General features: G+C 41.3%; 1 long non-coding RNA gene across 1 annotated transcript in view; it reads right to left on the reverse strand.

The window, feature by feature from the left end:
• Window positions 1-16,246: 16,246 nt before the first annotated feature.
• The window catches only part of LOC102784250 (uncharacterized), a 63,635-nt gene continuing 53,292 nt past the window's right edge, over window positions 16,247-26,589 (reverse strand). The window contains exon 5 of the long non-coding RNA XR_015719740.1: window positions 16,247-16,534. This is a non-coding gene — a long non-coding RNA (uncharacterized LOC102784250). The remainder of the gene's footprint in view (window positions 16,535-26,589) is intronic.

The raw sequence follows: 26,589 nt of genomic DNA on the forward strand, positions 1-26,589 counted from the left end.
CCCCTTAAATCAGAAAGTACTTCCCGAGGCCACGCGCAGCCATCACCTCTAAGCAGAGAGTACAGGAGACATGGTCATAATCACAGCGCCCTATGCCGCCTTCTCTTTGTCAGCCGCCATGTACCAACATTAAATTTTAAGTGTGAATGTGATTATAGTGTGGCATTCATTTTTAATGGGCTTTGCCTCTATGTGTTTTAGCATGCAGCAAGGCCTAGCAAACGGCTGACTCAGACCCTTTTTCTGCTGATGGCGCATATATTTCGCATATATACATGCACTGCTTATTCTTCCTTCTCGCCAAGCCCTCATAGTCTTCCTATTCCTCTTGCTGCTCTCCTTCATCTCCATCCCTTTATCATTCCGGTGGTAGGAGAGGGGCCAAGGGGACCTAAAGCAAGGCAGTGCCCTCAGAGGTCTAACTATCCAATAAGGCTGGCCAAAGGTTTCACTGTGTGGGGCACCATGTCTCTGTTGTCCTCTGCAGAAATTAAATGGTATCAAAGTCCAGAATCTGGATGAAGTATTAATGAGTTACATCGGGTTACAAGGTAAGCAATTTTACTGCATCAGAAACCAGGCGAAATCAGAGAAGGTAAGCGTTAGCACCATTAATTTGAGCTTTTTCTCTTCACCTTTCTGTAATTCTCTTGTGATTCTTCGCTACCTAATTCTTGACATACTACCTGACCCAATTTGCCCTTGATTCAATCTGTCAAAGTGAAGATGGAGGCTGACTTGAGGGAGACAAGGGACCTGTAATGACTGTCCCTACGTCATATAAAATAACCAGTCAGTCTATAAAAACATGCTACCTATATTCCCACACAGACTTAATAATGCCTGTAGGAAAAAGGAAAAGAAAAAAGAAGAAGAAATAAAGTAAGGGTTCACGTGAATCACAGAGGGAGCGATAAGGCCTGGAAATTAAAACAGATATATAGCCAGTCCGGTATGGAAATCAATAACATATTATTAACTGAGAGGCCACCCAGAGAGATAGGTGAGGCTTAAATGCATATATATTCATAATAACAATATTGAGATATATTACAAATAAAAGGAAAAGGGGAGTAAATACCAAGCTGGCTTTTATTAGCTGCCAGTCTCACTGCCAATATGTGCCGTGACTCTGCTGTCCAAAACAGTAACTGTCCAACGCCGGATCAAATTAGAGAGACTGACAGGCAATAAGAAATTGGTGAAGTTAAACGTGATTCCTGCAGTCGTGCACCCAGAGCTCTTTAAATATTAGAGCGAGGGTGTCACAGGGTAGCAGAGGAGGGGGGGTTGGGGTAGCGTGCAGGAGGTAGACAGAGCTAAGGTAACTCCTGATAAAGTCTAATAAAAGCCATGTGCATTTTTTGTCCCTCTTCTCTTCCTCCCTCTGCTCATTCTGTGCCCCCAGATTCTGATAAGCCTCGACAATGACACTGGCATACCAAGGACATACAAACAGCTCACTGTCACTCCGGTTCCCTTTGTGCTCTGTGTCCACATTAAATGCCTCGGCCGACTAGCTCACCAGCACTATTCATTTACTCTGGTATAATTCAAACGCTAGATATTGAATGAAAAGTCAGTTAAACATTAATAAAACTGCCTTAAAATGTATTGGAACTGTAGCTGTAAGCTTGCATAAAAACAAATGACGAGAGGTCCGAGACCTTGTACTCTTCAATTCATCCACTATAACAGGATTATTTACATCACTGCAGCACTGATATGACATCATCACTCGTGTATCCCCTGTTCAAACTCACTTCCTTTCCCACCGGTTCTCTTTATTATTTTTCACTGGCTTCTGTCCTGACTTGTAGCGCGGGGCCACACATGGAGAATCGGTTGTTCTTTTTTTGGGAGGTTTTTTTTGAAGACCGAGACAAAATCCACTCCACACCCAGATGCAGTTTGACTGTGCCTGCCTGTGCAGTTTGTTTTCAAATGAATAGCTGAGAAAACATGGTGGCCTTTTGACCAGCATATATACCAGTCCCCCCCACCCCCCCTCCCCTTACTGCTGCGACTGCTATACTTCCCAGCAGGTCCATCATTTCCATTCCGTCTTTCACTCTCTTCCTCTTTCTGTTTTTCTGACTGGCTCTTTGAACCAAGCATGGGGCCCGGTGGCATTGTAAGGCATGCCTTCTTCCTTCCCAAGTTTTGTCTGTGTGTTCTTCAGTCCCATTGAGGGCTCCCTAGCCCTTTCCCAGTGTACAGCTCCTTTGTAGCCTCCAGAAAGGCCTTCATCTTGCACTTGTTTTCTCCAACCCCCCCTCTACACTGCAACCACCCCTCCTTTTCTCCTCTCCCTCCCTTCTGAAAAAGACAGGAAGTGAATGCAGATGTCGGACCCACCTGAGCTCATTTCTCATTCTCTTGTTCTCTCTGCCACGATCTCTTTCTTGCTCGTTCATTTTTTTTTCCAGCAGACCCCCACGGCTGGAGAAGTTGCTACATCACACGCTGAACACATTGACATACTGAACCTCACAGTGGAGGCTGTCCATCACAATAGCAGCATGCTTGTTTGTTGTCTCTCTCTTTTGCCACGCTGTCTAAACCTGTACTTGTCTATGATGCTACAGCACGCAGGCAGGGGTATGTATTTTCAGCTAACATGGTAAAATATGGATTTGCTTTTGTGAATGGACGAATAAAATCTGATTTTCATTCTTGCCATGTCGTCACAGTTTTATAGTCACATAAAATAACATTGTAAAATGGGAAGGGCAATCAGATTTTAAAGACTGTATTTTTAATCACCACCTGCTCACAGGTGACATTAATAAAATATCTACTAAAGGAGAGTGGCGAGAGCACAGGCATTACTGGAGGGCAAAAAAACAGAGAAACAACTCTCCCTGCCAGAATTATTTCCTTTTTGAGTGGGAACTGCCATCAAACCACTGCGCCTCCTCAAATCCATTCAAACGTGAGCGTGTCTGTGTGTATGTGTGTGTGTATATTCACTGCCTTGCACCACCCGCAATCCATGGGATGTCCCTGGGAGGAGTGCCATTCCAGGAGCGCCATTCCCCCAGGGATCAGAGCAAGAGGGCACGATGCCTGGTGCAGACACATGATGGGTGTCTGTCTGCTGTCACGCTGCCCACTGACCAGGCAGCTCATGGGAGGGAAGAGGTGCTGGCACAAAGCATCGGCAACTGGTAAAGTTGGCACGGGGGACCCATAGCATTCTTTCACATGCCACTGTGGCATTCAGACAGGGCGTTTTTTTGGCAGGAGCCTCTGGTCCTGCTTCTGTTTTTGTTTCAGGCAGTCCCCGGTTCCCTGAACTGCAAATGAGCCTGGAATTTAGTAGGCCATCTTTCAGCAATGTGTTGCCATGACTTATAATGGAAGGCAGAACAGACGGGTCAACAAGACTTTTGTGTTACAGAGCTTTAATTGAAGGGCAAAGTCAACAGAATTTCACTGCTAATTGCCGTCTCTGTACCCCCCCATCCACCCCTGCTTCCAAAAAAACTGGCAGTTGATATGAGCAGTGTGTGGCCTCAGTGAGAACACAGGATCAGTAAATTAACCTGGTCTGGTGCCTACAAAGTCAGACAACCCACAGAGCAGTGTGGGAAACTTTAAAACACAAATAAGCTTCACGCAGTACACTTCTGACATAGTATAAAACGTCCTCTAAAGAATTATAATGCAGACATTGTTGCAACAACACCAAAACTATTGATATGTCATTTCTGATATGGGTAGTAATGTGACTGCAGTATGAATAATTGCATGTTTGTGTCTCTTTTCATCACAACATCTGAGCTATTTGGAGAAGCGCTGTTGCTGCCTTAACAGTAAGCACTGTGCTGTGCGATGTAAAATAAATAAAGGCTGTGGAGAGCAAGATGGAATAAGAGTTGCAGATTTCCAAGGATCGGTTCAAGAGGAAGGAAGGAAGGAAGGAAGGGAGGGTGTTAATAGAAGACAGAAAGAACAGGATTGTGTACATTTCTGCATGTCAGAAAAAGAGAGAGAGAGAGAGAGAAAAGAGGAAGACCGAGGGCATGTGTGTTTGTGTGTAAGCGCGTGTGTGCGCTATGGTACAGAGATGGATCACCAGCGCTTGTATCTTCTCCGCGGCCATGCCTAGCAGAACGTCAGCGGCAGCCTCCATTTACATTAGGGAGATTTAAGCTGTCTCAGGCAATGGTGACAAGTCAAGGTGTTTCACTTTAATTACACTGGGCAAGGTCACCCCCTAGCTGGCTCACCCTCACACAGGAGGAGAAGGAGGAGGACGACTACGACGAGGTAGCGGCGGCGGCGGCAGAGGTGGGGGCCCATCCCTGTATTTACATCCCACCACCTCCCCCCCCCTTCTCCCCCAAAAAGCGTTATCCTTTAATACACCTCCACTGACATCATGCAAAGCACACACTGTCACACACACACACACTGGAGGTACATGTTAAAAAAAAATGGTGACCATGGATTTAGAGAGAGAAATGCCCTGAAGATAATATACATCGGGGCCTCGACAATCGCAGTACACAAACAATAAATTTTTCACTACTTGCAAACTGGATCCAACAAACCACAGACACACACAAATTTCCCAGCATGCCCGTTTGTTCCAAATAATCCCTAGTGACAAAATAAACGCCACGCTGTATGAGGTTATAGCTTTAATGGTCCATACGCAATTGAGGTGACATAGTGTATTACACACCCTTAATGTGACACCTATTGCCCACTGCACTTTTAACCAGGTCTTTCTGCTTTTTCTTTTCTCTTCAAATCTCCATTCCCGCTCGTGTGTCCTGGGGCCACGGTGTTGTACAGTGGAACTGACAGACTAGGAGTTCGCAGGGCGCCTTTATGGTGGGAGCTAACCCGTCTCACTGCCCAAAGAGGCAATCCATAATAGAAGGAAGAAGAAAAAAAATAGAATTAAATGATATTTATATTTATTATAATATATTTCCTTTTGTAATCTACCCGTCCAATCAAGTAAAATGCTTTGAGAATAAAACACTGCATACCAGGGAGTAATTGTGTGGCTTAATGGACTTGTATTGAACGTGTTTTTAAAAAATTACAAAAGAATTCATTGATTTGTACAGTTGGGAAAACAAAAATCGAATTTTTTTCGGAAAAAAACACTCCATAAGCTTCTCCCTCGAAGTCAGCACATGCTCTTAACCCTATTCTCATTTGTGCAAGTATTCTGCACAGATTTGATGTCAGGCTGTCAGTTAAAAGCAGCCTTACCTTTCTTATCAGCATCACAGCTTTACCCGTGAAAACTGCAGTCATTTAAAAAAAAAATAGAAGAAGCACTAGGGTGGGAGTGAATGAGAGAAAGGGGGAAAAAGAGAGAAGAGGTAGAGAAAAAGAAGGAAGTGCCTTCGGGGGAAGTTATTAAAGAAGGTGCAAGCTGGCTGGCTTGGCAGCAGTTCAAAGGGGTGGATCCCCTTGCCTCCCTGCACCCAAATGGCAGTTGCTGGCACCACTGCTAAACACACAATGCCTTGTGGCAAAACTGTGTCTTTCATTGACAGATGAGTGGGGAAAGGCAAGGAAAGGAAGGAGGGAGGAGGGAACACAAAATACTGTTATTCGTTCTTTTTCTTTTTTTTTTTTGAGGTGGAAAAAAAAGACTTAACCTGAAAGAGGTGTTAGCCCCCTAACCAGCAGTGAAAGTCAGAGCTCCGCTCACACAAATACCCACAGATACACACACGCACAAAGAAAATGTGGTTGTGAGGTATGAGTGTAGGAAGGTGTGATGAATTATGACAGAACAGTCGGACAAAATTATAGCTGCTTAGGAGTGCAAAGACTCTATAATAAAAATAATAAAACTGAAAAACTGCAGCAGCTAATGAATTTATACAGACTTTATACAGATTCCATCACTTTAAATAAATCGCTGATGTGATATGGTTCTGTTTGGTTGTGTTAAACTGTATTAGGACTAAAATTAAATGGAAAATAAACTATTTTTTTTTTAAAAATTAAAAATTCTCTCTCTGCTTCTTTCAGGTTTGACTCCACACTTCCTGCCACAAGGTTAACAGATTTTATTGGATCCAGGCTCTTGAGCTTCAGTCAATGCTGCTGGTCAATAGTTCTTATTAATAAATGGATTTCAAGGGATTTATTTTATTCACCAGAAGGTTAAACATTCAGTTGACATTAAACCAGGCATTGCTATCAGAATATGAACCTTTGCCATTAGTGGCACAAGGTTTTGGTTCTGGTGAATACCTGATACTTGTACGACGTAAGTACTACGGCATTCGAGGAGTGATCGTCAACACCAGTTACAAAAAGCCAACGAGGTATGCACGCAGTACACAGCTTCAGTGTCACTACGTTCTCACACGACCGCACACACATCCAAGGAGAGCATGTGCATTAAGCACTGCACACACTGTCAGGTCAGTTTATAGTTAGATTTATGCATAGATATATAATAAGCAGACTTTATGTTAGCCCTGACCCTGCAGGGCTAGAGCAAGGCCAAAGAGACACAAAAAGCATTACTAATAACCTGTCCCATCAACCGCTGAAGAAGCCCAACCAACGCTCTGGAAAACGGGATGCTGGATAAAGAGGATACGGATAAAGAAATAGATAGGAAAATGGACATACTGTAATATAGAGAAATAAATGGAAATATAAATATATGCTAGTTTAAGAAAACACAAAAGAATATGCGCCATGGAATTAAATTGTCTGTGTGTGTCTGCAGAGTACGAGATTTAAGTGCTTTTTTGTGTGTTCGTTTTCTCTTTACTTAACAAACAACAAAAAAGCAAAACAGGCATTAAATATTCAACCTGTTATTAAAAGCTATGGTGATGGTGGTGATCTCTATACCTTCACCGTAGTGCTTTGAGGTCTTTCTATGTGGAGTCTGAATGTGCTCCCTGTGCTTGTGTGGGTTCAAACTTGGTACTCTATTTTTCCACAGTCCAAAAACATGTATGTTAGGTAAACTGGTGAGAATAGTTAAATAGTTAAAATATTAAATAGTGTGTACGTGCATAGGATAACACACTAGATGAATATATGGTTCAAATTTTGCTTATAAAGTGCATTGAGTCATCAGTAAGACGAAGTAAGTGAAAATATATAAAACCCAGCCCATTTCTTTACCTTCAATGAACTGTAGAAGGTGTGTCTGCAATAATACAACAATTAACTGTAATAAATTGGTGAAAATAACAAATATTTTGCCATCTACTGCCAATCTGTTGCAATAGGTAGGATTAGTATATATACAGTCTATATAATATACAATATACATTAAATGTACTATGATTATAAGTGTAAATAATAACACTGCTTTTTAAGCATTTATGAATATAGTTGCAGACACTTTTACTGACATGAAGGCCATTTCTGGTTATTACTAGCTCTGCATGGCACTGATCTTTATTTTCATGGGAGTTCTTACCACAAACAGTGACAAAGAGTTATTCAATCGGCATGCTCAGAAGGAGCTTTGCTGTGAACATATGAAAGCGTTCTTCTGGAGTCCCTGCACTCAACCCAGAGCTCCTGCTTCTAAAGCAGCATTGTGTGTTTGCCTTTTCTCGCTTTAGCAGTTCTGGAAGATGCAATATTTACTCATTCCTAAATAAAGCAACCAAAAGCTAGTCTATATAAAGTACTAATTACTTTAGACTTTTCAAAATTATTCATCTTTGGTTTAGTCCAGTGTGAATATTTACTGACGGCCCTTTTGAACTGGAAAAAAAATGGGGGTCAACTCTTGTTTCAAAATGTGCTACAATGAAGGCAACTTGACTTGAATACACAATAAAAAATGTAAAGAACAAAATACATGCACAAGCCACAGAGGCATACTTGGCATTTAATGGCCAGTCTCAGTGGTACCTCAAATCCGATCTCATATCAACATCTCTGGTTTAGAAACATGTTCTAATACTGCAGGGCGAAATAAATATGTGACCTTACTGGTGATGTCCTGAGCAAATAATGTACTGCTCTGCGATTCAACCAGAGTAAAAGTTTACCTTTTGGGCAAGTTGATGACTATTTGCTACTTCAGGCCTATAAAAATAGGGCTGCAGCATTTCTCTCTGTGACAGGCAGCTGTAAACGGGTAAGTTAAAAACTTAGATTCCAGTGTTGTGCAATCATCGCAAGTCTGTGGACATGAGTCAGGATAAAAGACCTACAATGCTAGCTGTGGTGCATTTTGACATTTTGCAAATAATGGCTCTTATTATGGCACTAAATATATATGCAATATTTGAGCAGTCATCGTTTAACCCTGTCCATTAAACTGCAGTTTAACGGTTTTCTGAGTACTTTCTGTTAGACTTGTTGATGGCTCAGATTTTTCAGTTCCTTTTAACTGACAAACACATTAGTCATCACAAACATCCTGATTCTTTTCTGTTGTTTTTTACATTGTATATCTCAGTCATGTTTTCAGTGATTATTTTCTTTTGTTGTGGGTTTCATGTTGGCAATGATTTTGTGGTTACTGAAAAGAAAAATACACAAACCAAATAGGAAATGAACCTATTATAGAATAGAATATGTAGCTCAACTTGATATAAATTCTATTTGTGAGCTTGTAAGTGAGGTAGTTAACATCATAGATGTCATTCAGGAAAAACATCCATGACAACATACAACCAATTCTTCACATGATAGACATACATATATATATATATTAAAAGCCCTAGGAAGAGTCTGTTGTGATCTACTCTATTCAATAATTATGGACAACATCTTAGTGCTAATTTAGGAAACTGAACTAAGAAAAAACTAATAGCACAATATGTCCTGTGAGTATTGGGGGTATCTGCATATTCTCCCCATTTCTGCGTGAAACGCAATCCGTTGTCAAGCCGTGGCTAACTCAGTCACGCTGCCATTGAACTCCGAACAATGACCTGAATGTAATGACAGATGACACATGGGGAGTGTGGACGGAGTGCACGACAGAACCCAAACTCCATCTGTTACCCTGCCATATTACAAGAAGATTTTTTTTTTAATTTATTTTTTTTGCAAAAAAGAAGCATGTCGCACTGCTTTAATCTGTGGCGGCACACGAAGCGCACTTCATTTAAAAAAGGTTATTTTTTAATATAATTTAAAGTTGTAATGGGTTCATAAATCATCTAAAAAAACAATCAGATGAACAGTAAAAATGTTGAGGCTAAAACAAACACTGAAACTGTGATGCTTTTTTTTTAAAACACATACAGGTCTGTCACAGAGATACTCACCACAAACTTTATTAGTCACACCTGTTTAACGTATTGTTAACCCAAATATCTGATCAGCCAAACACATGACAGCATATCAATGAATTTAGGCATGTAGACATGATGAACTAATTTGTGAAGGAGCATGATTTAGGTTAATTTGAATGTGGTGTAAATAACATAAAAGCACAGCTCCATCCAGCCTTATATCTTGGTTCTCTGGTTCCTTGGCACACATTGAGCCCCTCAGTACCAACTTCTTAAGCATGGCTTAAATCTACTTGAGTATTGTTACTGACCATGTTCATCCCTTTACTTCCACTAGCTTACCCATCTTCTGATAGCTGCTTCCACAAGGTAACGCAACATGTCCTAAGGCTCAAATCATCCTTAACTGGTTTCTTGAACAAAAAAATGTGTTCTCTGTACTTAGTTATCCTCCACAGTTAATAGATCTCAATCTAAACAACCTCTGGGATACAAAAGATTCGCAAATATGACAGTTAATAATGTAACTTTAATTTAATTTAAAGCAACCAGTTGGAGTTTAATGGTCGACATGTACTCCTTTTAATTCTAGCGGTACACATGTTTTTCACTCTTCTCTGCTTTACTATGTCAAACACCGAACAGCAGAGCTAAGTTTTCATCTGATTATTTTTGGATTCAAGAAAATTAAGCTGACAAAGATTGTTTCTTTTACAAGCAGTCATCACAAAAATTGAGGTATGGTGACATATGCATAAATCTATCAGAAGAAAAGTTACCATGCAAGTATATCCAACGCGCATATGTATTGGGAAACGCTGGTAATGACAATATGCATCCAGAAATAATTTACACAATTACAAAAGAGCCCATTGACAATGGGTTTTGTATTTTCAGGATCTTAATCAACATAGTTGACTTTTTATAAAGAGCCTGTATGGAAGAAATCTGAGAATTTTAAACCGAAGGATAAGCCTTAACATTTGTTCCTGAGTGTGTGAATACCTGCATTTCTGTAGGTCTTACCCTTAAAGACCTGTCATGAGTGAGGGATTTTAGCCAAATCGGCCGAGATGAGAAGCTTTTCATAGTGAGCACAGCTGCCAGTAAAAGAGGCTGAGAGGGAGGGGAACAGTGGCTGTTTTAAATGTATTTTCTATAACACTTTCTCAATTAAAGGCCCTTTTTACACATAGCACTCCGCTAATAACATAATGGCGAGTAGAATGTCATTGAGTGGTGTAATGTACCTAAATCCTTCACCAGCATTTTTAATGCTTTCATAATTGGAGCCTACTTTGGAACATAGTGGCACACAAGAGGCTGCGGCGGAAAGGCAAAGAGAAATGATTTGTAAAGATGTCCGCGCTGGAAATAATAACTAGCCTTGGTGCTAATGTAGGGCTCTTTGCAAAAGGGGAGAAAAAAAACATGTTGCTAATTGAGTTTGCCTGCAAAAGTACATTTAAAACTCATCATTTCATTTTACAGTCCTTTCTGTGGCACATTGTGTTTAGAAAGGCGAAGGGGAACACTAGTGGTGTTTCACATCCATTTGGAGGTTAATGGTCAAGTTTTGAGCTTTTAAATGTGGTAAAAACTACACTGAAAGGATTTACTTTAATTAATTGCAAAGTGTGGATCCCCCCCCCCCCAATACTCGTGAACTCTTGCCATTCAAAACTTACCTACAGGAATGGCTCCACTTATCCGAGATAAATAACAGTTTTAGTCTTTTTTGCTTGCAGACACAGTAATATGATCATTTCACCAAAACATTTTGCCTATATTTAAAGATATTTTGGAGTAATCAACACATAATTTGCGACTAAATGAGTTCTGAAATGTACCCAAAATCGTTTTTGCTTAGACCTGTGTATCTGCCACCCCTTACTTTTCTCTTTTCATTCTTTTCTTTGTTTTCTAGGAGAAAGAAAGCAGTTTAGAGTGGACCATCTCTGATTTGTGAGATTATTCTGAGACCATACATTACCTTCCACCACAATGACCCCTAGCCCTGTCTAAACACAGGCCTTAATGACTCATGGTTGGTGGGCACGCTCCTTGGTTATAGGGCTCCGCAGGCTGTGGCCGGGGCAAGAAGAGGACACTAGGCATCAGGATTGAGTGGACTCCATATAGACATTAGTACCCTTGCTTCTGGGTTGTATTGCGTCAATGTCAGTGGGTAAAAACATGTCCTCCATCTTCAAAACCACACCCTGAGGGACGAGAAAAGCACCTGCAGACCCCTTATCTATCAAAAGATAATGGCCAAAGTCAAATCAGTCTTTCTCTGAAAGCACTCAGCTGTTGTGCTGCGGCAGGTTGTGGCGAGTCGTACAAATTAGCCGAGGCCTCTGTTACTTGTAGATAAGCTATTGTCCTGAAACAGCACTGCATCCTTTTTAGTGGCCCCGGTTTTTTGCACTAAAAAATGGAGGGTCTACGGCTAAAATATCCCCCCCAATAAAATGAAACTAGGAAAAGGGAGCTCGGGGTGAGAGAGCAAGGAAATAATTTACGGCGGCATGATGAAGTGTCTGTTTCTCCTGGCAACAAACAACTTAACAGGTGCCTTAAGAAAAAGGAGTTGTCCTATTCCTAAAAGCTTTTTTGGTCATTTAACCTGCACATCCAATCAATCAGCAGGAGAAGCAGACTTACAAGCACACCCTCACACAAATACACACAAGTACAGAATACGGCACAAAAGGTTAGTTGGTGTGAGAGAATCGGGTGGGGGTCGAGTGTAGGGACGCTGCCGCGAAGGATTCACAGAGCAAAGGACTTCATGTACAGGAATATATCCTTTTCTGTTACTTCGGTGAGAATACATTTATTTTGAGATGCAAATTTTGAACTAGCAAATTAGCAAATGACACTCGTGTTAAATACAAATTGGAGGAGAAGTCATAGGAGTTTTGACAGATGAGCGTGATGGCCCTGAGAATGGCACAGAACCTCACCAGCTGGTAGTGGACCTGGCGCCAACTGCCCATCTAGCTTGGCAGCTTGCTCCAACATGCCAGTCAAGACCTGTGAGGGCTCGGCTCACGACCAGTATGATGCCAGAGGGCATCAGATGCCAAACCTTCACAGTCTGCTCTCAGATGGAGCAAGCAGGGCATTAAATCTAATGAGAAGGAACTAAAAGTAATTCCAGAAAGAGGTGAAAAAATATAATTAGACAGACTGGAACTAATGTAAAAGAAGAGCAAAAAAGCAAGTTGGTTTGTGTCACTTAAGGACAGAAATTAATGCTGGTAATTGTTTTCAATAAGAGAACTCAAAGGGACTGCCTTCATGAATTAACTGTAGGAAGTGCAAAAGCAACTTAAATTTAGGCTAAATTTTGAATTATAGAGCATCAACATATAAACTAGTTCTACTTGAAGTGTTCTTAATAGCTTCATGTATTTGTAAGACGCGGGATAACACGCTTTTAAATTTGTTAAGGAGCCGCAGTCATATTGAACAGATATCAAATGACACTGACACACACTGGCAGAGATTCCTACTGAACTCCAGCAGCTGGTGGAAAAAGCAGTCAGATCAAGAAAATCAAAAGCAGGGAAAAACGGAGACATAGGAAAAGAGAATGGGAAATCCAGAGACTTGTCAGTCAGCGCAATGAACACTGACAAGCCAGCTCTGTGGATAATGTTTCTGTCACTGAGAGCTCTAATCACAGTGTTCTTAGTCAAAACCAATCCCCTCGTATCTGAACACTTGCAAAGTGCTGGGATGTTTACAGCAAACAGCTGAAAGAAACATAAAAAGAAGGTGTCAAGACAGGCAGACCCACTCACTTCTGTGCCATTGTCACCAGTTGCGAGCAGAAATTTCAGTAGGGGAAACACAGACAGAGTGTGAAGAGTTTGAAAGTGCACAGCAAACGGAAAGAAAGAAAGAAAAAGATGGCAGGGTGGTTAAACACACCCAAGCAGGTAGTGCCTGTCAGAACACATTGCCATCCTCTAATTGGGTCATTTTTGATACCCCCTACCATATAGTGCCAGCGTATTGATGGGGAGGTGTCAGGATGCCAAGAGCCTGCGAGGCCTCACTGGCACCGAATCAAAGCAGGCACAAATGCTGCCCGCAGACAATCTGGCAAGCCCGAGCACACACAGGCGCAAGAACATCCAAAAACATGGCCCCACAGCTCCCGCCTGTACCACCAGGGTGTAATTGGTACATGGGCATTCCAGAGCATTTTCAAAGAAGGGAACTTAATCCACATGTGTACTATGAAATTGGCTATTTTGTACCCAGCTCCCCCCATCGCTTCCTCTCTTGCTTTTTTTCTTGCCCTCCCCCAGTTTGCAACCCTAGCACTGATTTAGCACTCAGACTACAGCTTGTTTCTCTCCATCAACTATCAGCTGCCATCTTTCTCCCTGAAATTGCCCCAGGATTGACCACGACATCTCAGCCTGTGAAGGCGGACAAGGATGCCTAATCTTTACTCGGTGTTCAGCTTGACAAGATTTCACTCGTCTGAGTTTGTTTGTGGCTGTTTAAGCCTGTATGTGTGCGTGTTGGTATGTTTGTCTGCACTGTAAATATGCAGATCTGGAGAGCCTTAAACAAATTAGATTTGTTCATCGTGCGCTTGCACATAAAACTGTGGAGTTGGCTTTAAGGGTGTGGGTTGTGGACTGATGCTTACAGTAGGATGTGGGTGAGCCAAAGGAAGCACATCCCACTCCTCTTCTTAGGCGCAGAATCTTAAAATCTGAATACACCCAAACATTAACATCCTCTCATTTGTTTGTTGTGATCTGCACATTCCTACATTGAAGAACAGTGTCTCATCTTCTCTCCTTTTGTGTGGTGGAGTGTGCCTTCCAGCCAGCCTGGCACTGACTGGCACATGGAGTAAACCAACTCCAGCTGCTTTCTGACCAAGGGGAACTTGTTTAATTAACCACGCTCCGGTTCCAATGAAAGGGTTGATTTCGCCCCCAGCTGTTGACCAGTCTGTGGCTCCCCGGGGCCCTGACGGAGACTGGCACATCACCCCTGGTCCGGTCCAATCCACGTTTCCCAGTCAAAGATGGACTCTGCCTGTCATGCCAGAACGTATCACGCCTGAGTCCTCCTTCATAAATTAAACATGAGATCTGGAGGAGTTCTTTTAAAAAAGGAAAAAGACCCAGAGGATGTTTCTCTGCTCAGATTCACCCACGCTGTTTTTCTTTCTTTCTTTTTTTCTTTTTCCGATGACTCGGACTCACTCAGACATGGAAAAAAGGAAGAACGGGGGAAAGGTATAAACAGGTGCAGAGGTGAATGAGAAAACAGTGCCCTCAATGACTTTCTCAAGAGTGCATTTGTGAATACTTGTGTGTGGGTAATCCATGGTGGCCCGACGGAGCACTTCAAAGAGCCTTCTGATGGTTGTCTGGCCCTTTCCATGTGCTTTTGGGGACATACTCATATGTATGAAATAAACTCAGCTTTTAAGCATTACTCATCCATGTGCAGGTGGTTTAGTAAACAAAGTTTCACCTTGAAAAGAGGAGTTTTTGTTTTGTTTCCACTTTACATGTAATAAAAAAAAGTCTAATTTTCCAATTATGATCAGCATCGACTATTCTCATATTCATATATTCTAGAAAAGAGACCACATATTTGAAATAAAAGTGTTTCTTTCTGCCAAATATCTGTCATGTCTTTGAGTGTTAACACCATATCGCAACATCATCACCCCAACACACCTTTCACTCTTAATAGTGGTGCAACTGGTTGTCACTGAGGCAATCAGGTGCTGGGGTTTGTTTATACCTTGTTTAACCCTATACAATGTGAAACCACGGTGAGATCGAGTTAAGAAGGCAAATCAGACAAAAAATATTTGGTCAGTATGAACAAGATGATCAGAAACAACAAAAGCAAGTCACTGTGCCGCTTAAAAGTTCATGCGAGTTCATGCACTTAAAAGAACAGCTGGCTTTAAAGTAGCTCCAAGTAAAAGGCCCGAAGTTATGTGACAATTGGTGGAACAACACATCATATTGTATAGTCAATAGTTAGGGAATTTTTTCTGGCTTTATTTAAAATTTCCACTCTGCTCTGCTTCTTCTAAGTGCAGAATCTCAACAGTGTTAATTACACTGTCATAGGATTTCCATTCTGTTCCCACCTTTGTTCTAAATAAGTCAGATTTTACAAGAGAAGCCGAATGCCAAACTGACATTTTGAAAGGTAATGTCACCACCCAGCCATATATGAAGTCTTTCGAAATCCAGTGAGAGCCGGAGTAGCAGCAAGAGAGCTCATTCCACTAGCATCTGGATGACAGGTCCTACCATCACCAAGCACAATTGTCACCTTTACACGTTGTCATGAATCTTGTGTCCTTGATGCTGCGATAATGCACATTGAAAGGGTTCCATGTCATCACCTGCACCCCTCAGTGACGTGAATATTGGAAAAAAACAAAAACAAAACAAAACACTGAGCATCAACGCCCAAAACCAAGTGGGTATAGGTTCTATACACTTAGTTTTTCCAACATTTGCACAACTGTCAGAAGAAGACTGCAGTTTTTAATGATCTTTGAGTCTTAGTTGGACTGGCATTTTCTGTTCTAACCTATTGCCCAACTCATGCAGCTTCCACCCCTCATCCTCAAGCCCCCCTTGTCTTTTTCTTTTTTTTACTGTAAGTCCATGGGAGAGTCCACGGGAGCCCCATTTGCCGTGACATATGACGAACAAGGCAGTCAGTACGAGCGAGTGGCCCTGTCTGAAGCTGTGACTTAGTGTCGTCCCTCAGTGCCTCTGGCAGCACAGGGACAGAGGGATGAAGGCGATGGAGGACGAGGTAGAGAAGAGGTACAGAGACAGAGGAAGGGTGGGAGTTGGGGCAGAGAGAGGGGGATTCAAGCCAGAGTTTTTGCCCTGGAGACACACTGGCAGTCCTAAGATTAGAGGGGTAATCAATCTCAGCGTGGAGCCGGCCAATCCCACCGCCCCATGGCCTGGCAACCTGGCCTCCCCAGGTGGGGGCAGGGCTGCAGGGAGCAAAGGGACACTGACAAGGGGGACAGAGAGAAGAGGGAGAGGGAGAGATGAGGGGAAAGAATATTCTTTATTAACAGTCATTTGTCCTTTAACAAGCCTTGGTGCTAGACAGGTGATGAAGCATAGCACCACAAACATATGATTACTGTCATTGTTGTTTACTGGCTTAGCTGCTTCTGTCACCTCACTAGGGAAGCCTTGCTTTGGGTGCCATAACCACAAAGCCGCCCTGAGCTACGGAGGACCGAGCTTGTTCATAGTTAGGCCCTGTGCTGATGTAGCAGTCAATATCTGTAGACAAACAAAGCACAGTAATCAGAAGCAATATCAAAATAGGATACTATTTTTTATTTTAAAAAAGCAAATTTGCATTTTACAAACTAAATATAAAAATACAATTTAAGCATTTCAAGGTGCATAGTGAGTGTCGACTGGCTGTAACACCAACTACTTGGTAAAAATCGTGCAGAAGCACATGCAAGGGAATATCATTTGGCTTTACTGACAACAAAGGCTATGAGAAAAACTGTGCTTTTTGTTTGAAGCAATGCATAAACATTAAAATTTTCCATGCATAAAGAGAAGGGGAGAGAAAAATCTTTGAATCAAAGCACTGCTCAGGGTTAAAATGTCTTTGTTATATTGACATATTCGCGCTTTACGATTAAAAATGCCCACGCGTACCGGCATGTGCCTTCTTCGGGGCATAGTACAAATGAACTGAGGAAGGTGTGTAGGCTATACATGTTCAGTTAATTAGTCAGGGAAGAGCACAGGTGCCTGTAATGAGTCAAACATTAGCAGCAGAAACAATATTAAACCTCACCTCCAAAACAGTTCCATTGTCTGAACACGCAACACAGCTGATTTTGCGGGTGAAGAGGAGCAACACGGCTTTTACAAAATAGACTTTTAACAGGACACACCTACGTACACCTATAGTCATATGTTTGTACCTCTTGTGTAGTAAACAATGTGGAAGTTACTGTGTAGATCTAAGATCATGTTAATGTGATAACAATCAGAGCTGAAATTCTTCTGTTTGTCAGATAGTCTGTTTGAGGAAAACAAAAAAAGCAACGGCTAACTCAGATTCAGTTGCCAAAACTCAGTCGAGTACAGCGCCAGTACTTAAAGGGTTGTATTGCTGGCAGAAGAGACAAAAACACAGTACGCATCAATCTCTATAATCGTATCACAGTGTAAGAGAGAGTGCTGGACATGAAAAGCCTCAAGTTATTTTGCACTTTCATAGTTAGTTGTGTAAAGGGGGCAAATTTACGGATCAGTTACCAGTATTCACTTACTCTCTGATACATTGCTATCAAATGTGTGACAAACACCGCTCTGTAAATGAAAGCATTAAAGCATGATCAAGGACAAAGATGGCCCGTTTTTCTGCCAGTGGTTTTAGCAAAGGTCTACAGAGCATATCTTCAGCCTTCTTCAGCTAATGAGACCCAGAGGACTGTGGACATGTTTGAATTACTCACAGTCACCTTAACAAATTACCATCAATGTCTCCTAATCCAGTGCATGCATGCAGATCAATTATCATCCTCGACGTGTTCTGCAAAGATGAACCAGAGAAAGAATAATGTAATGTAATATAACGCAACAATGGAAGACTGCTAAAGGTGTAAAAGAGGAGAAAAATTAAAGTAAAGGAAGGAAACATCCTCATGAGGCCCTTTACGGATAAATGAAATAATTAGACCCAACTCCCCAGTGGCTTAACCATTTTATTTTACTTCTAGAGAAATAATTAGTTTTTTTTTTCCTTTTTGCAAAGCTCCTGTTTTTTTTTCCTCCATGTTTAATCTTTAATCAGTGTGGAACATTTCCCTTTGGGTAAAAAGGTGCTTTATAGTAGGATGTAATATTCTGTGATAATCCAGAGCTGCTTTGCATCATGGGGATGCAAGCATCATGTATCAACCTGCATTAATAGCTAAATACCGTAACCCTCTTTATCAAACTAATACATTCATTATCAAACTAATTCACTTCTACATACACACACACACACATATATATATAATGTGCCTGTCTGTGAGTGCGTATATATAGATATAACAAAGCAGGTGGTCCTGAAGTAGGAAGATTTGTTTTAATTGGGCCAAGAGGTCCGGTCTGGGTCCCATTTGTGGTATGGTAGGGACTTAATTATAAGCAAACTTGGCTACCTATCAATACACCACAAAACCACAGTGAGAAAAGAGGGTTAAGAATAATCTTGATGCCCCGTGGGTCATCGCACACTGTAAACAACATGGATTTATCCAAAAACAAAACAGAGAAGAAACAGAACATAACAAGTTGTACGAAATCAATATGAGCCAAAGAAAGAATCAAAGGAAAATCAGCCTAAATTGGAATTTTTGTTTTGCTTGGTCAAATATCGTGCAGCTGGAGATGAACCTCAAGAGAGAATGGCAATAACAGAGTAATACTTAAGAAGCGATAGCTAGACATAGTCAATTCAGGTCCTTATGACCCTACACGAAGGCACAAAGGCACAGATTTGAGGCACACTCTTAGGTGCCTCTCATGAGCCCATAAAGCCATTTTAAAGTGGAGACAGCCATGAGTGCTAAGCCAAGGGACTGAGGGAGAATTTCAATCTCTCGGTGTGTTGTTCGCCTGCAACAGTAGACCACAATATCTAGGGCTAGCAGCTCAGTTCATCTGTGATCTGTGCTTCCAGGCACTGGCATTAATTGAGCTCATAATTGAATTGTTGTCTTCATTAGTTCCAGTCCCCCGCTTGCGAGTCTCAGCTACGGATTACTGGGGAAAATGTCTGTGCTAACATCCTCTTGTAAAGCTTCTGAGAGAGCACCCTCGTCCTTCTGTACCTGCTACTATCCCGTTATGTCACTGATGAGAATCAACTGCCACTCACCTCTGACCAGTGACGATATCTGTGTTCCCGTAGAAACCGTGGCTTTTCAAGACACCAAACAGACACACAGCAGCACAAGACGGCAGCATGTAGAATGAAACAATCGACCGAAGTCATTAATATTCTCGTGGAGGTTCAGGCAGATATACAAGCTTCACCTGCAGGAAGGCTCTCCAGGCAAATGCATCACCTCAGCCCACTTAACATTGATCCTGTCACCAAATCTAAAATTGAATTCACAAGAATTAACAATAAAAGGTAACATTTGTGATTTGAATTAAACAATAATCTTGTATTATATTAAAACGCTCGGAAAAGACGTGAAAAACGATCCAAATATCTTAAAGGAACAGGCCAATAAAATTCCATCCTGTTTGATTGAGAGGAAAAAAACAGGTACACAAATAAACATCATGCATAGAGACAGGCCAGACATCAGTACTGATGTGCTTGGGGTCGTGCAGCATGGTAGAGAAGATAAAGGGAAATTAAAGGAAAGGTCCCTGACCCTCTCCGATAGCTCTAAATGCCTTGCAATTTTCCACAGGAGACGAAAATCCTCCTCCACAAATGAAGGGCTGTGTCTGACCTCTTCCAAGAGCGCAAGAAGTTTAAGAGAGGTTTACAAAAAAAAGGAAGACTCAAAGAGAGGCAAAATGGTAATTTGACTCGCGAACAGACATTTCTAACCCCTTTAAGGTGCATTTTAATAACTCCTTGGCAATTTGCATCTCCTGCGCTCAGCCAATTATTATGGCATGCGTCAGATTGAGGCAACATCTATAGAAAGTCTGACACTGTCAAACAGGGAAACAAAATGAAGCCTAAAAAAGCGGCGTAACTGCAAGCAGGCCGAGCTCTCAAGCAAAGACTCGAGGACAGTTGTTCCCCTCATTAGAGCATCATTTGGCAATAATTATCTTTAAGTGCTCTCAAATATCTCAGAGGTGAAACAAACTGTGCAAATCTCCAAGAGAAAAATTATGACAGGTAACTAGGAAGAGCAACAAAAGTGGTCGTCAGACATGCACCAAATTGAGTGTCAGAGAAAATCAACATCCCCCTAGCACCGACAATAAGTTTTATATTAAAATTTGATCAAATGAAATTTAGGCAGGTATATTTTGTGGGTACAATTCGGGTAGGAGAGGAGAAGCGCTGGGGATCAAACCGCCCTTTAAAAATCTAACACAATCTGCCACAGACACCTCACATGTGTCAACCTAAGAGCACAGACACCTTTCCCCTCTCACCAAATCAGATTCACCCATTTCCTGGTACCTAACAGCTTCGCAAATAGGAAGTGAATGCTCCGCCCTGGAACAAACAATGCCCGAAAGCATCAAAAAAATTGATCTTATATGAATATTCAACAAGGGAAGACAAGAAACTGAATTCCTCATTTTCACCTTCCTTCCCTTCCACCATTACAGCTTTTTCTCTAACTGCATAATTAATGTGTGAACAGCAACGTGTGAATTTGTTTGCGTTCCAAAATAAGGAATGATGGGAATTTATAAAAAGAAGACAACTCGATTGCTTTGTACTCTTTAGAAAAATAAACATAGAGGAAGAAGATGAGGGTTTGTAATCCGGCGCCTTAAATTACAGAATAGATACAAAGATACTTCTGCAATTTCTGCAAAGGTAGCAAAAAGATTTCTCCTGCTCTGTTTGGAGATTTAAATGCATGCAGCATTTATCTACATTTTTCCAAACAATATTTTTACTTTTGAAATAAAGTTAGAGCTGGTAGCTTAATGCATTACATTGCCTTCATCCTCAGTTTGCCAGTGGGGATAGCTTACACCGGTCCCTCATACAGCAGTGAAAAATGTCTAGCCCCCTACTCCAAGTTGTCCCTCTGACATCAAGAACTTTTTTTTTCACCTTTCAGGATTGTTGCTCCAGTCATTTATTTACTTTAAATACATCTGTGCCATTTTCTTCCAAATATACAACAGATATGAACACAGGTGAAAGACTGGAGGTAAGGGTTTTGTGAGCCAAAGGATTTTTCTTTTTTTCCAAAGGCACATAGATACCCCGAGGAACAGATTTACTGGCCTAGGCTCATCTGTCAAGATGTGATACATTCAGAAGTTTTGCAGAAAATAATCTTGACAAATTAATGCATTTGTGATTCCTTACCGTGTGTGTCTGTGTGTGTGTCTGTGTGTGTCTATGTGTGTCGTGAGCGAGGAAGGAACTTGAGGGAGTTAGTATGCTGAGGGTAAGTCAGTGGGCAGGCAGGTAAGTAGGAGACGGGGCAGAGTAATCAGGCTGTCCATAGCCCAGTGGCACAGAAATCTCTCTCTCTCACACACACACACACACACACACACACACACACACACACACACACACACACACACACACACAGAGTTCTCCAGTCGTTCATTTTCCTAATGATCTGCAGAGCAGCTAGAGGCAGGGAGCCATGTTGACTGGGAGACCTCTGCCTTAACCCTCACTCAGGGCAGCATTACTAATGATAGCGTGTCAGTCTTACTCTGCTGAGCATGTTGGTCAGTTTGTAAACTTCTCTTCTGTCATTTGAAACAACAACTAGTCACACACCATAATTTAACTTTTGCGATTTAACTTTGAGAAATGAAAAAATGAAATATACGTGAGCTAATATACGATGCACAGACTGAGTTACAGGCATCGCACTTCAACCGTCCACGTGAGAAAAACAGAATGATCCAAATTAATCCCACATAATTAAGTTACATCTTGCTCACATGTGTTAAAAGATCGAATCATGTGTTATGCAAGACAGCCAATGAAACACAAGCAACAGTCATATTTCTCTAATCTACACTAATCATTAAAGATAAAACAGTATCATCATTTTTCAGAATTGTTAAAATGGTGAAATAGTGCACTGATGGCAGTTATATAGCAGAATTTTATTTATCATTCATTTATATGAATACTAGGGGTGGGGGAAAAATCGATACTGTGTAGTATCGTGATATTTTGTTTGCAAATAATGTATCGATACAGGGACAGCAGAAATCGATATTTTGTTACAAAAAAGGTTTTTGTGGACTGGAACATGCTCTGACTTTAGAGCATGTTGATCCTTTTTCTGAGCAAGAATCCTGACATTCCTTCACTGTCCAAATGTGTTTAACTTGTTTTGGCAGCAATAAACATGTTTTATTTTAATTAAGTTTAAAACTTTTTTATTTAATGTAAAATTATATTTTGTTTTAATTTACTTTCAAATTCTTCAGTTGCTGAAGGGGCTGCATAGTTTTCACAAATTGCATAGTTCAGAATAGCTATAATTGTACCACATGGTTGCATTCAGTTAAGTTGGACTAGACTGTAATACAAACCGTTCAGTTTGTCAACAATAAAACTGAAATGAGAGAAAGACTGAGTGCGAGACTTTGATATTAGATAAAATGAATATTGATAAAGTTTACCTTTATGTACAGAATTTAAATATCGCAAAATATTTTAAAAAATTGCAATAATATCGTATCATGCATTAAGTATTGTGATAATATCGTATCGTGGGATGTATGGTGATTCCCACCTCTAATGAATACTGCATCTCCTTAAACAGGAAATGACATGCATCCGCATGCCCAGCTTTTCATAGTGTTTAAAAGGCAAAAAAAATATTGAACAATATTTTAGTATCTGCTACGCTCCTGCCCTGTTAAAGTTTATGCATTATAATGTCAGCAAAATCTCAGCACTTCCTTTATCTTACTAAATTTAAAGCACTCTAACATATTAACTGGACAAAACCCTTCCTTTGTTAGCAGATCTGCAGCAACATGATTAGAAAACTTTCTTTTGTTTTCCTTTTTAGAAATATAGGACATAAAATGATCTACATTAAATTTACACATTTTACATGTTATTCTTCAACACCTGAGAATATGTGAGAGAGCGAGAGAGCACACATTCAGGGTGAGAGGGACATGAAACTAGTGGCACGATGTTCAGGTAGGAGGTACAGACCAATTCATCAGCCTAATATTTGACTGTGTGCTCAGTTATAGTTTACTAATGCATGTAAACTTGCCAATACAGCAATAGTGGTTATATAACCTTGGGAATGAGTTCACTCAGCTGTGCATAAACACAGTTGTGCATACATTGTTGTATCTTTCCACTAAACTAAACAAGTAGCACTTGCTACAATAGCTCCAATTAATACACTGTAAACATCGTTAACTTTAACAGATTCACAGAATGCCTAATACCACATTTACCTTATAACACTCACTCCCATCTACTCACTCATCTCTCCTCACTTGTGTTGACCAGTAATTCTCAGTAAATATTTCTGGGAGGGGTAAGAAAAAAAAAAAACTTTCACCCACCCCACATTTAGGCAAATATCAGGACAGACGTGGAGGCGAGTTGGCCCTAGGTGGCCATTAGGATGCAGCAAGCAGCGTTTCCATGCAGACGCCATCTCCACATGGAAAGGTCACCTCCCTCCCTTTGCGGGTAAATACACAGACGTATACAAATGTGGTTGCGTGCTAAAATGGCTCACCTTAAGAAGGCATTAGGCTCTCTTCCACTGAACTTTACATCTCTCTCTTCCATTATCTTAACCAATGGCATTTCAACCTCTTCCAAAGTAGTGCAATGCTGCTAAACTACGCAAAGCCATTAAATCTCCATCTTCAAAAAACAAGTGTGATTTTCATTTGTGAACTGGGAAAGAAAAAAAGCGCAGTAACAAACAAGGGTATGGTAATGTGATTCTATGACTGCCACTGGTATATGTCATACGAAAGTAAGTAGACAATTTCGCTCTAATAACGCTATCTGAATTAAATTTCAAAACTGAGCACACGCAGTCTACTAGGCTGTCTGTTGCTGTCATTATGAATCGGCAGAGCAACGGGGACTGACAGTGATTGACCAACAGTTCATCCTGTTTGACTTGAGATGTGACTCAGTTATGTTTCGTGCGCTTTTATCCCCTTTGAGTCCTGTGCACTTCAGGTTCACTATAAGGCCCTTAGCACCAAACCTGCCAACTGGGCCCTGCAAGCATTGCTGCTGTCAAGTTGCATCCAGACTGGAGACTAACCCACACTGTCAGTGCCCTGCGTCTACTACCAACACACCTGAGCTGGGGTACACCTTCTACTCCAGCCCCAGGCATAGCCAGGCTCTAGCTAACTCTGACTATTGTGCAAGAGGGTTAGGTCATACAACAGGAAGCCTCGTTTTAGAAATGATGGGAGGAGAAGTGGAATATTTTAGACTGGCGTTTTGGTTCTTATTCCATTCTGATGTATCCCTGTCCATCTCTTTTCCTCTCTCTACTGTTGTTGTCCTATATTAGTTAAACATGCCAAGTAAATAAAGATTAATTCCAGTCCTGTCATTGATTTTCTTCTTCAGTTCATCATCTATTTCTATCTCCCTTTTTTTAATCTAAATTTGTTATAGTTGTCCGCTCCTACCTGCCAGTTATACTGATTTTTCTTTCACTTACAAAATGCACATTTTCCTTTTACTGTCATGTGTTATCCGTCCCCTTTTCCCTTCTTTTTGTGCCAGTCTTTCCCGTTCTCCCTTTTGTTGTCTCTATCTTACCATCTCTCGCTGTCCCAGGGGATGACCATCTTACCCCTGGCACCAGATCCCAGTGGATAGACAGAAGCCCCACCACGTGAGTCTAGCAGCTCTGCGGTTAGTTTCTCATGCCATGCCGAAGTCGTGTTCCCGTGGCGCTTTCTCCCACAGGGAATTCCCACCAGAGACAATGGGCAGCTTATCTTGGTAAACAACAGCTTCCTCCATACCATCCTACAAAAAGGTACAGATGAGAAAAGCACAAGAAGAAGTGCAAATATAGTATAATACTGCACAGCAGAAGAAACTAACAGCCACAATACGACCTAAAGCCAACTCAGACACATCCCTCTCAGTGCTTTAGACGTTTGGAATCAATGGCAACACAATCACACTCACAATATGTAATTGTGGCTCCAGCTGCCTCTTTGATTTAGTCAAACAATTGCTTTAGTTTGCTGGAAAAATCAATAAGAACTAATTTTCAGTATCACCAAAAGGAAGAAAAAAAAGTCTCATCAAGAAAATGCATTGAATTATGGCACGGCTAGAATTCAAGTGCAGTTTAAAAAAACAAGTAAGGCCTATCTGATGTCACGATTATGTCAAAGTGTTTGTGAGAGTGGCTGATATAAAAGGATGGTTTGGTCTTGAAATTCATATCCACTTACTGCCAGAGCAGGCCTGTATACCTCTCCAAGTAATGGCTGTTTACAAGATAAAAGAAGAGGAAAAATAGCCACTTTTCCCTGCTCAGACATGAAATCCTCTTATGAAATTAGGCTGATAAAAGGGCCTTGTGACGTCGGCCATTTTTCCCCACGTCAAGAAAAACGTGTGTGTGAGCATTATTAATGGCATCCTTGTGGCATGTCATTTTTCTACATCTCCGACGCACTCCTGACAATAAAAGCAGAGGACCGGGCCTACTAGGCGCTTTGTCAGAGCAACCAAGGAGTTGCCGTGCAGCCCTGTCAGGCTCCCTGATGCGGCTACAACCCTGGGAAGAGCCACAAAACCTACTTTGCTGCGTGCGTAAGAGCCAAGGGTTAATTTTTGTTAGTTCCTCGCTGCCTTCAAAGGGGGTAGAGTGGAAAAATGAAGCCGAGCTGAAACAAATAGTAGCGTCTGGAGATACGTGTGGCCTTCACTTAAACAGAGCCATAAATCAGCAGACTGACATGAGCGAGGGAGGGAGAGAGAAAGCGAGAGAGACGAGCAAAACCAAAAAGTGAGACAACAGCAGCATAACATTACCGATGTTTAGCCGCACCAACCTACAAGATTAACTCTTATGACTTGCATATACTGTACTTCTAAACTGGATGTTCTTTTATTTTGTTAGTACAAAGGCTAGCTAACCTAGCTAACATGCATGTACAGCACTATCCTATAAGTGGCCACACTGACCCTGTCAACGTTGCCTTTACTAATTTACAGATTTGACACTAGAACTATAATTATTATTAAAAAAGAGAAGATTTGTTAGGCTTCTTAGAAATATTTCATCAATATCCATGAGAAACAGTGCTTATGTGTTTAAATGTTAATGTGCACATCTTCAAACCATACATGCGTCCTTAATGGCTGTGCATTTCGGCGTCTACCTCTACACAAATAAGCATTAGCAACCCTGTTTGGAGCTGCAAAGCAGAAAGGGGTGAACCTGCATGTGGATTACATATAGCGAGCATCATCGGGCTGTGATACTTTTAATGAAGTCCTTTGTGTTTAAACCAGCATGCATGAAAAGTCCCACACCGTAGAACGCGCTTACACACTGGGCCACATGGTTTGCCTAATTGCTAATTCATTCTCCGTCAGTCGGTAAGCTAAGGTAGGGGCAAAATCTAAGAGATCTCTTATGCATGGC

Source organism: Neolamprologus brichardi, chromosome 11 (assembly GCF_056152115.1).
Source record: "Neolamprologus brichardi isolate AB-2024 chromosome 11, ASM5615211v1, whole genome shotgun sequence".
In the NCBI taxonomy this organism is placed as follows: domain Eukaryota; kingdom Metazoa; phylum Chordata; class Actinopteri; order Cichliformes; family Cichlidae; genus Neolamprologus; species Neolamprologus brichardi.